This window comes from Periplaneta americana, chromosome 14 (assembly GCF_040183065.1).
Source record: "Periplaneta americana isolate PAMFEO1 chromosome 14, P.americana_PAMFEO1_priV1, whole genome shotgun sequence".
Taxonomy (NCBI): Eukaryota; Metazoa; Arthropoda; class Insecta; order Blattodea; family Blattidae; genus Periplaneta; species Periplaneta americana.
Genome location: NC_091130.1, coordinates 71,763,161 through 71,781,864, shown reverse-complemented (window position 1 = coordinate 71,781,864; position 18,704 = coordinate 71,763,161). Strand labels below are relative to the sequence as shown.

At 37.0% G+C, this 18,704-nt stretch overlaps 1 protein-coding gene across 1 annotated transcript in view; it reads right to left on the bottom strand.

Moving 5' to 3' along the window:
* LOC138713446 (trypsin II-P29-like) overlaps positions 1-18,278 on the bottom strand; it is a 50,917-nt gene extending 32,639 nt beyond the window's left edge. The window contains exons 1-2 of the mRNA XM_069845555.1: positions 18,193-18,278; positions 7,652-7,743 (exon numbers count right to left, since the gene is read on the bottom strand). The gene's annotated coding sequence lies outside the window, so the exon portion shown is untranslated. The remainder of the gene's footprint in view (positions 1-7,651; positions 7,744-18,192) is intronic.
* Positions 18,279-18,704: the final 426 nt, after the last annotated feature.

Here is an 18,704-nt window from a genome sequence, read left to right as displayed (position 1 = left end):
CAAGCAGGATTCCGCACAAATAGATCATGTGTTGATCAAATTAATACCTTAAGAATAATCTGTGAACAATGCAATGAATGGAATAGTGCCTTATATTTACTATTTATCGATTTTGAGAAAGCGTTTGACTCACTTAATAGAGATTATATATAGAGAACAATAACAACATTTGGTATACCAGAAAAAATTTGTAGACTAATTAAACTTATGTATGAAAATTATACTTGTAATGTCATACATAAAGGTATGCTGTCAGAAAATATAACTACATGTGGAGTGAAACATGGTTGTATTCTCTCTCCGATCATATTTCTGATTATTATGAATGAGATTATGAAAGGTCTGTTGGCAATGTTAGAAGAGGTATGAGGTGGGGATTAAATGATACCTTGGAAGATCTGGATTTCGCTGATGATATCTGTTTGCTCTCCCATAGTTTTGGTGATATGCAGAATAAAGTTAATACTTTATTAGAAGTAATAAAAGGGGCTCATATGAAAATAAACGTAAAGAAAACTAAAGAAATGAGATTAAATAGTAGAAGACAGATAAAGTTATAATAAATGCAGGTAGTAGGCCATAAAACAGTACAATGAGAGGAGTTCGACCGGCACCGTGGATCGTGTCCCGGCATAGCTCAGTTGGAAAGAGCCCTCAGCGCGCAGAGCTGAGAGGTCCCGGGTTCGATTCCCGGTGCCGGAACTAATTTTTCTCGATTTAATGGTGATAATACACATTGACTACTTCATAGTAGTCGTGTTAATATTCAATGAGGGTGGCGAGACCTCATATAATGAATATGTGATATATTAAATGTTTACAGTTATCACAAACTGTTGTTAAATATGGCCATAAAAAAGTCATTTAAATATGCGCTCCTGCATATTGACTTACATAGGTTTAAATGCAGGTAGTAAGCCGTAAAACAGTACAATGAGAGGAGTTCGACCGGCACCGTGGATCGTGTTCCGGCATAGCTCAGTTGGAAAGAGCCCTCAGCGCGCAGAGCTGAGAGGTCCCGGGTTCTATTCCCGGTGCCGGAACGAATTTTTCTCGATTTAATGGTGAAAATAATAATAACATTGATACTGTTCAAGAATTTAAATATTTGGGTAGTATAATTGACAAGGATGGTGAAGCCTTTGAGGATGTAAAGAACTGAATAAAAAAATGCAAATAGTATGGAAATATTATATTATATCTAGATCTACAAAAATTAAAATCTTTAACAGTAATGTGAAATCAGTCTTATTATATGACTGTGAGACATGTAAAACAAGTAAAATTATACAAAATAAACTGCAGACATTTGTTAATAGATGTTTACGAAGAATTTTAAAAATTAGATGGCCAGATATAATCATAAACTCAGAACTATGGAAGATAACATATCAGAAAGAAATCACAATAGAAATCAAAAGACGAAAGTGGAATTGGATAGGGCACACAATCGGGAAAGAAGATGGAGCAGTAGAAAGAATGGCTTTGGATTGGGGTAGTAGAACATGAGGAAGGCTAAAAAATTCATGGAAGAGAACAGTTTTGGAGGAAATTGCTAGGGGAAAACATGGAGCGAAGTGTAGAAGTTGGCTACAAATAGGGTCCGATGGAGGCACTTTGTGAATGCCCTAAGCTTCTCATGAGGAGATACAGGAGTTTGATTGATTGATTGATTGATTGATTGATTATTAACAGGTCGGATAGTATAAGTTGAGTCGTGTATGCAGACTCAGAGTCATCGAGGTCGGCTCAGATCGTCAGCGCCACTTCATGCTCATAGTTAAGAGCATGTCCTATCTTCCTGCTACGTGATAGCAGTACGGGTACACTGGTAAGCGAGGAGAAGGGAATCGAGTCTTGCTGGGTGGACGAATCCTAAGACATTCGCGATCAAGACATACTAGGAAGGACACTAATATGGAGAGCCAGGGGTTCTGGTTCGCTCCAATGTTCCGCAGTAGAAACATACAGAGTGTTTCAGAATTCCTATTACAAACTTGTAGGGGTTTTAGAGGAGACTAAGCAGATAAAGGTTTGATTAGGAACCCACGTCCGGAAATGTATCGTTTCGATGCAAAATAAGTTTGAAGATCGATTCGATTTACAATCTCCCGTTTCACTGTACTCAAACAAAATGGGCTGAGGGCGACTTCTGCAGTCCCCTGATATCGTGTGTCTTCTGTTTACAATCAGTTCTATGGAGTCGGCTTTCACATCAGTGAAGATTTGCCACTGGCACTACGTCAGCAAATGTGGTTTCAACATGATGGCGCACCCGCGCACTTTTCACTTGCCGTCCGCGAACATCTCCACCAAAAATTCGCGGATAGGTGGATAGGTCGAGGTGGTCCAAATGCTTGGCCACCACAGTTGTCAGATTTAGCTCCTCTCGATTTTTTCCTTTGGGGTCACATGAAGAACCTTGATTATGAGACTCTTTTAGAGTCAGAGGAAGATTTCATTGTCTCTAATGAAGCAGGAGATGTGAAATCGATTCATTCTTCAAAGTTATTTTGCATCCAAACGATACATTTCCGGACATGGGTTCCCGATCAAACCTTTATCTACATAGTTCCCTCTACAACTCCTAGAACTTTGTAATAGGGATTATCAAACATCCTGTATATATTTAGTTTGATAGCTTGGGACTCGTTCAGACGTAAAGTATGGAAATATATTGTAACTTAGTGGAAAGGCTCCTCCTCTCGTTTGCTGATTTGGTATCATGACTAAATGTAAAATATTGTACAGAATTATATTTTCTGATTCTTAGAAGCCGGTATTATAATTTCTAGCTCCTGTACTTGAGCTCAGTTTTATGAGTATTCTGGAAGGTTCTGTACTGGACCGGTTATCATTACAGTCTTTGTCAATTTTAATTATTTTTACTTATTTATTGATCACTTAATTATTTTATAATTATTATATATTGCATTTACAACTGTTTGTATTCTCTATTAAATTACTTATATTTAATTATTAATTATGTACAGCCTTGGTTTCTTTTGACGTTTCCACTGCGCCATATTGATCAAATCCTCATTCAACATTCAACATCTGACGATGTAGACGTAAACCAATATGCTTTGAAACGCAGGTAACGTTTCAAAGTTATAATGACGTATAGTATGAAAATGAAATCCTTAATTTTTATGGACTTGTGCAATTTATATTATGCCTTCATGTTATAATACTTTCATTATTCGTATAGTCACACATGTATTGTTACCGAGCACTTGCAATTTTAATAATAATAATAATAATAATAATAATAATAATAATAATAATAATAATAATAATAATAATAATAATAATAATAATATAATAATAATATTCATTCCTAGAATAAAGGTATATACAGTATATATACAGGGTGGTTATAGTTAAACTGACGGTGTTCAGCGTGTCATAGCACGGATTCTAATGATCGTAGGAGTGTGAAATCTCGTAGATATGCTAATTAATCAATGCTCTCGCGAATTATGCCTAAAAAAGAATTAGTTCCAAGTCTCGCCACCAGATGTAAATATGACGCATTAAGCAGTCAAAATGTGCAATTGTATGTTCTTCCGGTTGCATTGCATTGTGTCAGTTCCCTGTTGCTTGGTGACGCGTGTTGATTCCGTTAGTGAAGTGAAGGTCTCTGACAATTTAGAAGGTTGAACTTTTCTTTATGAAACGCAATGGCTATTGAGAAGAGAGGCCGTGCACTGCTAGTAAAGCTATTTTACCAGACTGGTACCAATAGCAACGCTGCGATATCGCCAATAGAAACAGTTGAGAAGAGGTTCCATATCAATTAATGGGCTGAACAAAATTATGAAAAAATTCGAGGGAACTGGTGAATTAGATGTCGCACCAGGAAGAGGATAACGGCTCATCCCCATGGAAGTCGTTGACGAAGTTTCTGTAGCTGTAGCTGACCGTGCAACACGACTCAATTCTGCAGCCAGTGCTCGAGCTTTGTCACGTGAATTGTCGCACCCTGGTCAACAGTTCGCAAGATTTCGCGGTGCATTTTACACTGGTGTCACTGCAAAAATTCATACTTTGCAGCAATTGGAACCCCGTCAGTTTAATTATAACCACCTTGACGGCGTTCAGCGTGGCACAGCACGGACTGTAATGATAGTAGGAGTGTGAAACCTCGTAGATATGCTAATTAAGCAATGCGCTCGCGAATTATTCCAAAAAATAATTAGTTCTACATCTTGCCACCGGGTGAAGATATGGCGCTATGACCATTCAGAACGTGGTATGGGCGTAGGAAGAAGGCAGGAAAGATCAAACACATGATAATGGCACGTTTATTAGGAATTATGATTACAAACACTGTTCAACATGGCCTCCCATCTCAGCAAAATGTTGCATCCGTAACACGGCATGGTCAACAGTTGCTCGAATCATATCTGGTGAATTCAGAGCGACATGTTTTTGTATGCTAGCCTTTAGGTCAGGCCGTCCTCTCCGTGGTGCGACATGTAATTCACCTGTGTCCTCGAATTTTTTCATTTTGTTCAGCGCATTAATTGACACGGGACCTCTTCTCAACTGTTTCTGTCGGCGAAATTCCCGCGATACAGCGTTGCTGCTATGCAATGCAACCGAAAGAACGTACTGACGTCTGAGTTACAGATAATTGCACGTTTGACTGCTTACAGCGCCATATTGACACCTGATGGCGAGACTTGGAACTAATTATTTTAGGGATAATTCGGGAGCGCATTGGTTAATTAGTATAGCTACAAGATTTCACACTCCTACAATCATTAGAGTCCGTGCTGTGCCACGCTGAACACCGTCAGTTTAATTATAGCCACCTTGTACACAAATTTATGGTTTATTTAACGACTCTCGCAACTTTAGAGGTTATATCAGCGTCGCCGGTGTGCCGGAATTTTGTCCCGCAGAAGTTCTTAGTTCCTCTATCAGGAAGGGTTCTCGCGCGAGTTCGTACGCCATTCTCGAGGGTGTATATTTTGAGATTCCCAGTTCTGCTTTTAAGAACCTTGCTTTAACGTTCTCCATGGTCTTGAGGTCATTGTAGTTTAGCCGGGTCCACGTGATGTCCAGTCCATATGACAATATAGGGAGTATATTGGCATAGAAAAGCTGCATGGCTGTTGAGAGTGCTAGTTGGGTAATGTTTGTTATGTCGTGGATAGCTATTATTGTGGCCGTTGCTTGTTCTTGAGTGTGAATTCTAAAGGATTTTGCTGTCGTCTGTATCGTTACACCGAGGTGTTTAAATACCTTTGTAATTTGCAGTGGTCGATTTTGTAGCCAGATTGTGTCGCTTTTTGCTATTTTATGGAGTCATCAAAGAGCCAATTGGCTGCTCTCCTGATCTGAGAAAAATCATCAAAGAGCTAATTGGCTATTACCGTTAAGATGATTAAACCCTATGCCTTCGAATTTTCAAACAGCCAAATTGGCTATTACTTTTTCTTGCCTAGACTTCTATCACTTCTCCTCCTAGTTGGTACCATCGCGTTTCTAACTCCGGATCAGGTCGCTGTACTCTTCGCCCCCCCCCCGTATATTGTAGCTAACCAGTTACGTCCATTTTCGGCTTTCCCTCTCGAAATTTCTAGCATTCCTTCACTGGGGCGGAGAAACCCGAAGTGAGACAAGTAGCCAAAATGCTTGGAGCTCACATTCAGTTTTTCACAGCCCCAACTCCCCCCCCTTACAAGGACGTGTTTTCACGTATCTTTAAAGTTTCTCCTCCCACTTCCCCTCTCATTCATTCAGTCTCAATCATCGAACAACAGACGACAGAGTCTTTTCGACTCCTCCTGCACTGCGAAATGACACAGTTCATTTCAATGTGCAGATTTACACCAGCCATTTCCTCCTCGTCCCGTCCCGTGATCACTTCGATTACATTTCCGTCTCCTCGCGTATGTGGTATCTAAGGGGTTACGTCCATTTTCGGTTTTTCCCCTTCAAAATTTTCTAGAACTCCTTCAGTGGAGCAGCGTAACCCGGAGTGAGACTATTGGCCAACAGGCTTGGAGCTCACATATTTAGTTTCTTACAGCCTCGAACCCCTTGCAAGGACGCGTTTTGCGTACCTTTTAAATTTGTCCTCCAAATTCTCCTCTTTCAATTCAATTCAATTTAATTCAGTCTCAATGCCAGTTCCTGATACACACAGATCTCTCCGCACAATGTACCACGCCACTGAAGATGTCCACCGGAGTAGTGGACGAAACGTTTGGTTGTAACACCGACAGACCACGGCCCTCTAGCCCGGAAAATACACAACCTATCAATGCCGGCCGTGAAAACCTACATTCTAAGATTGAGGAGATTAATTTAGAATACAGGTCAGTTATAATTATTTGAAGAACAATTGGATGTAAGAGTTTTTAAATACAAGAGCGAATCAGGAAATTTTATACCAACAGATGTTAATGAAAATGGTAGAACCGTTGTTTGAGCACGAATTAAGACAAGTAGTTGAAATCAAATCAATTTGTAATCAAAGTTATGCCATTATTTGCATTAAGGTAAGTATCATCTCAAGTTTTAAATGCAAAAATAACAACAGTGTCGTCCGCATACTAAAATATCTTGCCATTGAATTTTTCTAAATTAATTGCTAGTAAATCATTAACATTATATTAAAACAAAATAAGTTCACCGCTGTGGAATAACTGTTAGTCTACCTGACCGTAAAACGAGCGGGCCCGGGTTCAAATCCTGGTTAGGATGAGTTACCTGGTTGAGGTTTTCCCGGGGTTTTCCCTCAACCCATTAATAGAAAATGCTGGGTAACTTTCGGCGCTGGACCTTGGACTCATTTCGCTAGCATTATCACCATCTCACTCAGACGCTGAGTTGATAAAGCGTCGTAAAATAATCAACTAAAAAAATAGAACCAAGGATAGCCTCCTGTGGAACACCGATATTAATATTTCGAGTGCTACTAAAGTCTTTATCAATTTTTGTTATATGTGTTCTGCTACTAAGATAAGAAGCAAACAATTTCAAAACATTCCATTAGTTCGTTTCTTACAGTATTTAGTTTTCTAATAATATACGGTAATTCACAGTATCAAAGGCTTTTCTAATATCAATAAAACATCTAAACATTTATATTTACACTCCAAATTAGAGATAACACTTTTGGTTACATTAAAGATAACATCATCCATCAGTACTATGATTATTTCGAAAGCCAAATATTATGCAAATAATGTAATTATAGTTATTTTCTGTCATTAATTGATATCCTATAGTAAAAACTGTCATATATTTTTAAAATACGAGTAAGATGGTTTACGTATATGTACGTATATTTCTGTGAATGTTTAATCATATTTCTGTAATAAAAATTATCTGTCCTTACATCTAAATAAATCTTCATAAAGAATTTACTAAAGATGTTATTATTATTTTTTTTGGTCCAACAGAATAATATTAAATATTAAATCTTCATAAGATTTGCTCTTAAATCATTACTCAGCTAAAAGCATGGAGGCTTGGAAGGGGAGAGTAGGAGATGCCAGCGAGCTTGAAGGAGCAAGTTCGAGCGAGCTGCACACATCCGCTTCTTCAACGCAGACTTCGGTTCTTGTCACGCTCAACAAACTTGAACCGAACATAGCGCTTGAAATGCACGATACTAATTTACACTACTCACTTATTTCGAAGGCAGTGTCCCGCTGTAAGAATGAAACGTCTGGATATAATCGTACCAGTACAATGAGGTCCTCCTTGATGTAAAATAGCCACCTGTGAAATGAAAAAAATTACATTTACTTTGCATTCATTAACACTATATTTGCATATAAAAATGAATGGTCTCCTAAACACTAGCAATCATAATACATTAGGACAATTCACCTTTAGAGTTAAAATTAGGTGGGAAGACAAGTCAGAAGCTGTGCTGAAGCATGATTTCGATGTTGAGGTATTCTGTATTCGGTATAAGACTATGAATAGTATACAATAAAATATCTAATAATATCATATTGAATAACAAAATAATTTTAATGTTAATATGGAAGCGGTGTTTATGTCATAGGAATAGACTGAATAGAAATATAGAGTAAACAGATCTAGGAAGCAATTACATGAATGTAAGAAAAAATAGCAATTATTTAAATATCGGTGTTCACAATTTTTTGCGCTGTTCAAAAGTTGTATGCATAAACATAGAATACCCCATGACTAGGAAAGATAGATAAGTTAGGAATATAATAATGATGATGATGATGATAATAATAATAATAATAATAGTAATAATAATAATAATAATAGTTATCTAGTGAAATTTATAAGTTTGTACTTGCTATTTGGGAAAAGGAAATTGTACCACATCAATGGAAGGAGTCCATAATTGTATCTATCATTAAAGAAGGGTAAAAGACTGTATTAACTTTCGAGTTTGTACTTCCTATTTGGGAAAAGGAAATTGTACCACATCAATGGAAGAAGTCCATAATTGTATCTATCATTAAAGAAGGGTAAAAGACTGTATTAACTTTCGAGTTTGTACTTCCTATTTGGGAAAAGGAAATTGTACCACATCAATGGAAGAAGTCCATAATTGTATCTATCATTAAGAAGGGTAAAATACTGTATTAACTTTCGAGAAATACCACTTTTGTTTGCGTCGTACAAAATTTTGTCCAATATTCTTTTGTGAAGATTAACTCCATATGTAGATGAAATTATTGAGATCATCAATGTAGTTTTAGGCGTAATAGATAGATTGATTAAAGTGTGTTTCAGTGGAACATACAGCAGAGTCCGCATAGGCCAGTTTCTCACTGACGCTTTTCCATTTTATTGTAGGCTAAAGCAAGGAGATGCACTATCATCTTTACTTTTTTACTTCGCTCTAGAATATGCCATTCGTAAAGTCCAGGAAAACAGAGAAGTTTTGGAATTGAACGAGTTACATCAGCTGCTTGTATAAGCGGATGATGTGAACATGTTAGGAGAAAAATCACAAACTATTAGGGAAAACACGGGAATTTTACTTGAAGCAAGTAATAAGATAGATTTAGAAGTAAATCCCGAAAAGACAGAATGTTTGATTTTGTCTCGTGACTAGAACATAGTAAGAATAGAAATAAAAAAAATATCTTGGGGCACCAATAACAAATATAAACAACACTCGAAAGGAAATTAAACGCAGGATAAATATGGAGAATGCCTGTTATTATTTGGTTCAGAAGCTTTTATCATCCAGTCCGCTTTAAAAAAAAACTAAAAGTTAGAATATATAAAAACAGTTATATTGCCGCTTGTTCTGTATGATTGTGAAACTTGGACTCCCACTTTGAGAAAGGAACAGAGGATAAGAGTATTTGAGAGTAAGGTAGGTGCTTAGGAAAATATTTGGAGCTAAGAAGGATAAAGTTGCAGGAGAATGGAGAAAGTTACACAATGCAGAACTGCACGCACTATATTCTTCACCTAACATAATTAGGAACATTAAATCCAGACGTTTGAGATGGGCAGGGATTGTAGTACATATGGGCTAATCCAGAAATGCGTATAGAATGTTAGTTGAGAGGCCGAAGGGAATAAGACATTTGGGGAGGCCGAGACATAGATGGGAGGATATTATTACAATGGATTTGAGAGAGGTGAGATATGATGCTAGGGACTGGATTAATGTTGCTTAGGAAAGGGATCGATGGCGGGCTTATGTGAGGGCGGTAATGAACCTCTGGGTTCTCTAAAAGCCATTTGCAAGTAAGTAATTAAGTAATGCTTAATGAAGAATTAATAGGATTCTATTTCTATCTCAAAAACTTAAACGGGCACTTGTTATATATTGATGTATTCATTGTTAATTTGTAATCATTGTGTGGTGGGTGAATGCATATAAGGAAAGTCGGGGGAATATTGGTACCTTAGTATTATTTCGGGTGCAATATCTCTAGGTTTTTTCTAATAATTAATTTTTCAGCTGGGGTATGTTTCCTAAAAACTTACTTATGTTATATAAGAATCCTGACTGCTTACTCCTAAACGTATGCAAGTAAAACTGGAAAATGCAAGTTAATGTGTTTTGCCCATATTCCCCCGAGTGTGGGGATAAAATGGGCATTAATGATGTGAATCAAAATCAACTGAAAGAAGTGAAAAAACACTTAAAATACTTGAAAATATAACTGTATTACCTATATTATATTCCAGACGTAAGTGCAAGTTTGAACCAATAAATTATTGAGATTTGCGATAAAATAATGAGTCTAGGAAATTGTATATTTAGTATGTAGAACTACATTTGTTTATAGATCTTTTGTTATATTATTAAGTTTTGTACTTGTGAACTATATCAATAAAAATCAATATCAAAATCAATATCAATACCTATATTATATATTGTATATGCAATTTGTGTTGGTTATTGCGTAACGCCTTTGGCAGATGATGTGAATTTTTGTCGATGAATGACGTTTGGAGATTCTAAGACATTTGAACCAGTGGAAGGAATTGTATGAATTGTAGGTTTGTCACCTTACGCTGCAGTGCCAATGTAAGCATAATCAGGAATCATTTGCAGTAGAAAAGAGCCTTAAGCTCGGAAGACATTTACAGCCAGACATACATTGACACATCTGTTCCATGCTTATTTGACAATGGAAGCAAACTCGACCTTCGTAAAAGGTCTCCTATGTTGCCTGAAGAAAGCTGTAGCACCACTGTTGTAAGCTTTCTTCAGAGGATCAAACAGACCCCTATCTGCTGATTGAAGCCAGGCTGTGGTGTGTGGAGAAAGATAAAACATACATAATCCGTCTTCTACTGCAAAGTTAAGAGTGTCAGGATTACAACTATGTGAATCACGACCATCTACTATCAAAATTGCAGGTGCATGCTTACTGATGTTGAAATAAACAACGAAGTTCTTGATTATTGACAAAAATATACGATATGTGATCATTAACTCCGAGATTTTGTCTACTGTGGGCGAAGCAATCACGTGATTGACACGCGTGCGTAGCAGTAACACTAGACGACCTTGAAGAAACGCGACACAAAGTTTCGAAGCGCTATCTTCATTGAGACTTGTGTTACACAAGGTTTTGTTAGCACGTGCATCCGCGCATTTGCGAAATCATGATGGACTTGAAACTGGAGCAGAGAGCCAACGTCAAATTCTTCGTGAAATCGGCAACCATAACCCATGGAATATTGAAGCAAGCCTACCGGAATGAAGCAGTGAGTCAGGCGAGGTGTTTTGAGTGACATTCGCGTTCCAGAAATGGCAGAACATCGCGGAAGGACGACGAGAGGTCGGGTCTACCACACACGTGCAACACTATCGAAAATGTCGAAAAAATTCAACAAATTGTGCATAATGATCCTCACGTCCATTTTGAATATGAACGACCATAACTCTGGACAAAGAACAAATGGATGCTCCATGACGACACTGCTCCAGCTCACAGAGCTCTCGCAACACTCCAGTTTTGCACCCATAATAAGATAGTCGTCGTTCCTCACACTCTTATTCACCAGATTTGGCCAACTGTGACTTTTTTTTTGTTTCCGAAGATGAAATTCAAGCTAAAGGGTCACCATTTTGGGACCGTGAAGGAGATCCAACGTGGATCACAGAAGGTGCTTGACAGGCTTCAAGAACGCGACTTCCAGGAGGCATTCCAAAAATGGCAGACACATTGGGATCAGTGTATAGCTGCCCAAGTGGACTACCTTGAAGGGGATGGCGGCCAAATTTAAATGAGGTAATTTTATTTCCACTTATGGGACAGGTCTCGGAATTTAATGATCACACCTCGTATCTCCGTTAATGTAGGCAGACTGCTTGTTGAATTACATCTTACTGACAGCAGGCAGCTATTCTTTCAGTCATTATTGTCCTCATTCTTTTTATATTGATACTTGGAGGAAAGTAGTTCCCTGTTGCATTGAAGCAGGCCACAAGGGTAATGGTTTCTCCCTTTTCTTTAGGGTAAATGCAATGCACCACTTTGTGTTCTTTGGGTGCAAAGACACCTTTCGCTCTTGTAATCATCTGTAGGCCATTTTCATCAACATTGAAGAGTCATTTTTATGAAGTGTAATGCTTGCCCATATTCCCCCGAACATTAGCGCCCATATTACCTCGACATGTAGGGTTTACTTTCAACAGTTGGCACTACCGTAAAATATTCACAAAACAACGTCTGACGCAATAGAACGGCATTTCAAGATGTATATTCTGTATGTATACTATTAGATTTAAACTATTTTCTAAAGTTCATGTGTAATATATTGCATATAACATATCTAAAATAAGTATTGTCAAATTTTAGTATACTTGGAAGTCAATACTCACGTTTCAGATGGCTGTTTTAGCAACAATACGAGACAATACCGCACAGCGCGCTTCCCACAGCAACCATTACGATACTCTCACTTTATACTATCCGTTATTAGCGAAGAAACATAATTAGTTCCAAGAGTTTCGACATGAAAACGTAATATTGCCCATATTCCCCACGTGCCTATATTCCCCCGAATTCCCCTATATGCACATATACCCTGTATATACATATGCATATAATATAATATATTTACTTACTTACTTACTGGCTTTTAAGGAACCTGGAGGTTCATTGCCGCCCTCACATAAGCCCCGCCATTGGTTCCTATCCTGAGCAAGATTAATCCAGTCTCTACCATCATATCCCACCTGCCTCAAATCCATTTTAATATTATCCTCCCATCTACGTATCGGCCTCCCCAAACATCTTTTTCCCTCCGGCCTCCCAACTAACACTCCATATGCATTTCTGGATTCGTCCATACATGCTACATGCCCTGCCCATCTCAAACGTCTGGATTTAATATTCCTAATTATGTCAGGTGAAGAATACAATGCGTGCAGTTCTGTGTTGTGTAACTTTCTCCATTCTTCTGTAACTTCATCCCTCTTAGCCCCAAATATTTTCCCAAGTACTTTATATAATTTTGTGTGTGTATATATATATATATATATATATATATATATACATATATATACTCACAGAATGTACTGAAAGTCTGGCGTCATAGGTGACATTTACAAACATTGTTCCAGGTAAACACATATTGCAGTGTGTAGTTGATGACAAGGAAGAAACGTATAATACGCGGAAGAATGCCGAACTTGTGGTTCTACGTGTCTTACGTCTCTTCCATCGGCAAACATGTGAAGAATTTCACCGTCGTCATGCAGACAAATCGAAATGGAATGGCCTTCACGTGCCCTAGAAATCATACACCTACGTTCAATTCCGGATGTCACACGAAACATTCGTGCTGCATGTCGCAATATCATACGAGAAATGTGCAATAAACAACGAAGTTTCCATACTCATATCCGTGTGTGCAAGGCTTATGAGGGGAATCAATCTGAATGTCCGTTGCAGTAATATTTTCACTTTGAAATTTAACGAAACTCTACATTATAATAACTACATTCCATCTATGGGACCGGAGATTTAGTTCAACCTGTACACCGACTACAAAAGTAGGCCAGTAAACCTCTCGAAGACCTTTTCAGATAAAATTAAATATAATTATGTCCATATGTAGGTAATAAGTAGACTTCGTGGAATTGCCACCAGAATCGCAAGGTTTACTGCGCACGCAGTATAGACTGTATGAGAAGGGGGCGTGCAATGGATGAAGTACGCCTCTGATGTAAACAGTGAGCAGTATACTGCGGTTACAGTAAAACATGTATCCTGCATTCAAGAAATATAATGAATGATCATTGAAGTAGGAAATGTCTAAACATGTAAATACACAATTATTTTGTAGTGAGATATATTAACTCAAAATTTAATGTAAGATACTCACATCATCCTTGAATATGTGCATTGCAGTGAAGAGTTACGTACATTTTGAGCGACTGCAAAGTAACCTCCTCCGATGGTCACTTAAACAGTTTTTAATTTGGGAAAATGTACGTTCAATATCACACGATGTAGTAGGTGCATATTTGAGAACGAGAAGTCACTACTTTTTAGTACACGAACTTCAGACGTCTTGTCGTGACCTGATGGTACATCATTTATAATACGAAGTTATGAATAGGCAGAATTTTTAGCGTTAACGTTTCTCAACATACATTCCACTTTTTCTGAAATTAATGAATTGTTATTTTGGATAACGGTTTGTGATATTTTATCCACTATATTAAGGGCTTCTGAGAGTTGTAGCTTAGACGATTCTAACAGGATGATGCTTTTCGACACGATTTTAAAATTAGAATCAATGAACATAATATCTTCCAATAGCTGTTCAGAAGGCAATGGTATTACAGGTGCAACAGCGGAACTGTCTGTGCTATCCAATGCATCAATTACCTCCATTATTTTGCCGTAATGTTCTGCATAATAATTAACAGCATCCAACCACGTTCCCCAACGGGTCAAGACTGGCTGCGGGGGTAAGAGTATTCCAGGGGCAATTATTTGGAACAGCAACACTCTCATTGCAGTATGTTTGATTGAATTCTTGTCTGCACTGAACAAATGTTAAGCTTTGACTATTCCAACCACAGTAATGCAAAAACAAGTGCTTACTTAGGTATACATTAGCTATAGCTGCTCTATCTATTTGGACCGGTCACATCTCTCAACATGAACTGCTTATACTACGAGACCGGGCGGTCGCTCACCTTCTCTATACTACCGTACATCGGCAACCTGATAGCATGCTGCGTGTGGCAATTCAACGAAGTCTAGTAATAAGTTATTCTACCACGTAGATCATTCAAACTTTATTTTGGCTTTATTTCTGTCTTGAATTAAAATAATATTTACTTCTCGTCACAACTTAAAGCGGACTCATTGCTTTTATTTTTTCATTACCGTCATTTGGTTCTATTAGCAATTTTCAGGGGATAACTGAAAAATAAGTGTCCTTGAATTTGCCAAGAAAGTAAAAAATAGTAGCGAGAAAATTATTTATCAACACCTAAAGTTTTTGGAAGTACCTATGTGCAAGATGCATTGGACTAAAGAAAACATAACAAACGTGTCTAACTTTGTCTTCAATATCTTCAAGAGAATCACGAGTTGTTTGTTGAAATTGGGACAAACGATGAGACTTTGGCTTGCTCAAACTAGGTTTGTATGCATGCATTAGAAACAGATTCGCCGCCAATAAAAACGTTTGTGAGGAAAAAGTAATGACTATAGTATGTCGCGACGTCTAAGAATGATATTAATCGATCTATTTTCTCTTAGATCGATGAACAATTAACGTGGCACATTATTATATTCTTTTGAGAGGACAATTGAAAGAATACATAAGGTTTAGAAGGACGTGAAATATTGTCTAAAGCATAATACTCCCTCACGAAACTCCCGTTCTTTGTAGGCAAAATTCACATAACTATACCTTACTGAGCTTCATGAGTACGGCTGTATTTGTCCCAACTTGAATAAGTGACTTAGTGGGCAAAAATTTGCAAAAAAAAAAAGTATCCGGGTTTGAAAGAAGTGCGGAAATGATTGTACAGTCAAGTAAAGATAATATTTCGAAAAGGAATGAAGTCGCTCCAAGGTCGCTCGTAGAGGTGTCTTATTAAGCTGGAACGTTCTGCGAAGTTATCAGGGTTTCATATTTGTATGTGTTTAGGGGATACAGTACTTCTATATCTTACAATGTTAAATTATTCAATTTAGGGTTCACTTTTCTCAGAAGTTATAAAAGATACAAAAGTTGAAAAAAATGTAACATACCTTTATGTATACAACCGGTTAAATAAATTTAAAGTTTAAAGTTCCATTGAGCGATTGGCAAAACAAATTGTTTCATTGATAACATTTTTGCATTAAGAATTACTACAAATTATTTTTTATTTCTGCTGAAAATAGAAATAATCTTACTTTTTTAACCTACTGTGTAAAGTGCCATCATGTTGATTTTGTATATTAATTTCATCCTTCTGGGTACAATACTTTCTGAGTAAAGTGCATCAATGTCACAAAAATAAGAAAGTGCAGAAAAATTGTGTCAAAGTTTCGATATCTTGCATTGTTAAATTCCTCAATTTTGAGAACACTTTTCTCAGAAGTGATAAAAGTACAAATGTAGAAAAAAATAAGGCATATGTAACATACTTTTATGTATAGAATCGGCTAAATAAATTTAAAATTCTACTGAGCAAAAAAAAAATCATTGATAACATTTTTTGCATTACGAATTACTGCAATATTTTTTGCAGAAGACAGGGCTAAAAGCTGAAAATTAGAAGAAATAAAAACATATTATCATTTTACATATATTAAACTACCGAAAAAACGATAAAATCCAAAATGTCTTTTTTTTTTTTTTTTTTTTTTTTTTTTTTTTTTTTTTTTTTTTTTTTGGTCAAAATTCGGTGTACAGACTCCTAACATATAAAGTTACTGTCAGATTTTAATCCCACAAGAATATAAATATATAGTGTAGGTACTATTGAGCCACCATTTTTGCTTTCAGTAAAGAAGTACAGGTTATGCTTATTTTGACTTGATAATATCCAATACGTGGAAGTCTGTAACTACGATTCCGAATTACAATACGCTCCACTACCTAGATCATTTCGCAAATTTCCATCTCAGTACGCTATAAGTGGACAGTTTAACCTTGTTTTGTTTTATGAAAGACATACAGGGAAAATACGTAAAATGTGGCATGTTTCTGTAAATCCAGATAAAACTTAGATCATTAAGGCTCATTCACAATGAAAATTAAACATAACGTAAGCGTTAACTTAACATTACAGTAAAATCAATAAGTCATACCATCATTCACGATGGGAACATAAACATAACCGCAAAGATACTTGATAACCATGGAAACATAACAACGACGCCATTTCCTCATATTCTGTCGTATACATCAGCGCTCCACGATTGTGTTCTGTTTGCAAATCACGTAAGCATAAGCATGAAAGTTTGGAGTTTGCAAACTTTCATGTTAACGTCTTACGGCAATGTTTATGTCAATGCTTATGTGAATCATTGTGAATGATTCCATTTGGTAGCCTGGGCGCAAACTTTTATGTTTATGTTACAGTTATGTTTAATTTTCATTGTGAATGGGCCTTTATATAGCTTGTCCCTAAATGATTATCGGGGTTTCAAAGTTGTTTAATTCCTCTGACTTCCAATATATAAGAACAAACTTAACATGGGAATAAAGAGCAACTAAATGAGTTTTCATACACTATTTTATAAAAGTTCAATGCGAACACCATTTGTCATACGGTAGACATCCAGCCAATAGTCAGTATGTATGGAGTGATAGACAATTCTTCTTCTCAGCTCTGCCAGATCGGCAAGTACACATGGTTCTTCACGTACCCCCACGAAAAAAATCACATGGTATATGGTCGGGGGACCGTAGACTAAGGACGAAAGCTGCTCTGATATTCTCGGCTCTTTCGTTGGGTACACGTGATTGTTCTGAACTCTTTCTTTTACAGATGCATTCAGTCTTTTCAAACGGCATATAATATCGACGAATTTTATTGGACAGAAGATCAATTCCAAATCTACAGAACCGCACTTCGCAAATTGCAATATAGAAAAATACTTATGCACGGGAGTCGCCATTTTGTAAATGTGACGCTGTGACGAAACAAAGATGAGAAATTTTCACAGTTCTTTTTTCATTACATATAGGATATATACATCCACTTTCTTTTGTGAAGTCATACCAACCACCTGAAACCCCGATAATAATTTATGGTGTATTTAGAAACTGCAAGAGGATACCCACAACACGTTTCACGCGGATATGTTATGTTTATTTTGCTCAACTGAAATGTGAATTGTTACAACAAAGTTTAAGCATCTTGGGTTGTAAAGCCAAGAAAAAAACTAGATTTCGGAATCTTGTCATCTGTCAGTAGGATTTTCACCATTTTATATAGCATTGAAATAAAATTAGAGATAAGATATATTTCCATAAATTATGATGTATGTCCATCTACCGGTATATTACTTCCTTCTATAGAAGGTGCTTTTGTTAGTAGTCAGAGACACTTCAGAATACGAACGTCCCCGACGTGTTTACACGCGGTCGTGTCTTACATCTTACTCTGGTCATATGTAACACAGGAGTAATTTTGTTTCGAAAACTATCTCCAGTTTTACCTGGCGCATAGAGCATTTTAGTTGAGAAAAAGCTGTAGACAGCTACATAATATAGACGGATTTTTGCAGTGCTTACCACGTAAGGGAACTCTTCGTCTTCAGCATCTCTTCCACCAATTATTCTTGGCTGTAGTGGACTTTCTACTTCATTCGTAGCACTGGCATCTGGAAGTAAATTAATAATATTTAAGAACACATGAGTAAATCTTGCAAGTTGTATTGATGTTTAACTCGTGATGTGTTTTTTTATTTTAGCATGAGTTCAAACACAGAGATCTGGCTCGATTCCGTGAGGACAATGCTTCTCACGTCTTTTGGAAATATGTATACCGCATGTCTTTTGTTTGCCCTTATGGGATCTGTCTGGATAGTATCTAGCCATTTAGTATTTAAAAAAAACTGCCTAGGACAATGGCGTCTTATTCCAATTCAACATACAGGGTTGTTTTTGATCTCTGATAACGAATTTGAATGACGTCATGTGCGTCAGGAATCACACCGACAGCTGAATTGCGGCGAGAGGTGACAGACCAGCAGTGAGTGATTTCATAGTCAGAGTGGACAGTGTATCACAATAGCAATGCCCAA